This window comes from Propithecus coquereli, unplaced genomic scaffold, assembly GCF_000956105.1.
Source record: "Propithecus coquereli isolate 6110/MARCELLA unplaced genomic scaffold, Pcoq_1.0 Scaffold201, whole genome shotgun sequence".
NCBI classification, from domain to species: domain Eukaryota; kingdom Metazoa; phylum Chordata; class Mammalia; order Primates; family Indriidae; genus Propithecus; species Propithecus coquereli.
In genome coordinates, this window is record NW_012145079.1 from 3,533,871 (window position 1) to 3,535,886 (window position 2,016).

The 2,016-nt window shown below is 37.4% G+C and overlaps 1 protein-coding gene across 1 annotated transcript in view; it reads left to right on the top strand.

Moving 5' to 3' along the window:
- POSTN (periostin, osteoblast specific factor) overlaps positions 1-2,016 on the top strand; it is a 31,429-nt gene that overhangs the window by 587 nt on the left and 28,826 nt on the right. The gene's annotated exons all lie outside the window — the stretch shown is intronic.

The following is a 2,016-nucleotide window of genomic DNA, read 5'->3' on the forward strand; positions in this document are numbered from 1 at the left end:
TCTGCACTTCTAGAAAAATTATATACCATGCTTTCTCCACTAGATGTCTCCAGAGAAATACAAGCAAATACTGGTAACAAAAATTACTGCTAGAAAGCACACATTTTTAAATTGCAAAAGTACCCAACTCAATTAGGGTCAAGTAGTTACATCGATTGAGTACTTAATATAAATGTAAGACTTGTCATTTGATAGGCTTTTAAAGGAAGTTAACATTTAAATTTCTACAGGAACGATGGCATACTAACCACATTTATCACAGAAAGCCTTCTGGTTCGCTTCTAAATGAATTAACAATTACTTAGGGGTACAGTTAATCATCTCTTTCTCTGAATATGATTTCATTATCTTAGATATGTTGGGCCAGAATACTCTTTGAAGACTTATGAGTATAGACAGATGAAATCTGAATATGATATTAAATAGATGGCTGGAATATGATACTAAAAAGATGGCTCAGAAGTTGTCCCTCCTTGTAGACTTTACAATGTCTGTCCGGCCACAAATATCTGAGCCTATATATTGCCTTTTTAACCCCTTCAAGTTGGTCACTGATGTTCAATTTTATTTTGGCTGTATGTATATTTTAAAGAGAAACAAAAAATCATTTATAGGGTTGCTAACCCAGGTATCAGGGAAGAATGGGACCCTCGCTAGCCCAGACAGTTGGACACTGGGCAGTGCTATACCATGTTTTACAAATAAATTATATTACATGTAGTTTCCACTTAGGCCAGAACAAAAGCAAGGTGATAAGGAATGTTTTCAATATCCCATGAATCCTATGTTGAAAAGCAGTGGTTTAGAAATAATTTGGTGCAAATAACTACCCTGGATCATTCAAAACAAAGGAAATATTGGTTATAAAAAGTTCTGCCTTTGGCTTGAGTATCCAGGTTGGTTGAATCCATAGCCCATATCCAATCCTATACAGTGTAGGGCAAGTTTAAGATTGGATACATGCTGGTGACAGTAAGCCTGATATTACAGTGACTTCATGGTCTCCAGAGGTTACAAGGCTTCTTATAAAGATCCACTAGATACTTTGCAAACTGCCAGTAAATTAGCATCCTGATGGCTAGAAACAAATGTCCCTGTCTTTTAGACACATTATTCCACTTCCGTTACATAATAAACCATTTCTTTTTCCCTAATGACTTAACATTTCTGGGTCAGACTTCGCAACCCTGCGAGTCACACTTAATTATCATGATTTCAATCTCCCTCTGAACTGCTAGGAAAAGTACGTGGCCAGCCCAGGGTCAGCATCCACTCATGGGGCAGAAGAATAAGGGTCCTGTGTGAAGAGAGACAAAGGGAGAGAGAGTAAGAAAGCAAATTTGATCCTTGATAAGCACTCTGCAAGTGGTGAATCATGTTCTTCCTGAGATCTGTCAATATCTTCTCTAGAACTTGGACGACCTTTTATTCTCATTCTCTGGAACTGTTTGCTTCCCTCACTCTACCCCGAACTGTCAGCTATGAATCAGGGCTCAATCATTAGCTTCCTGCAGCCAGGGTCCTGGATAAAGTAGTTGCTTCGACTTTCTCCCACTATTAGGCATATCATATCACACTTCTGGACTAGCTTCAGCTTTTTAAGTTATGGTGCTACAATCTTTTCACATTTACCCCAAAATTTTCTTTCTCTTGGGATGTTCTCCCACCTTTAAATTTGCAGGTAGTTTATATGCACAACCTGGCCCTCATTTTCAAGATTCTCCTTGATATCATTACTAATCCTGTAATGATATCATTACTAACTGTAAATACTTGCTGAGGGCTGGCATTTGCTGACTTCCATGGAACTTATACAAGTTCCAAACATGATGCTCAGAATGGATAGATTTAAGATCTCTATTATTTGAAATTCTGAAAAGAAAGATTTAAGATCCTTCTTTTTATTGTTTGAGCACATATCATACTTTCCACAAAAAAAGTCAAACCTGTCTCATTTGTCAGAAGAGAGCAGTAATCTTTTGAAATGTGAATGCATTTCCATCTTCCCTACTCATT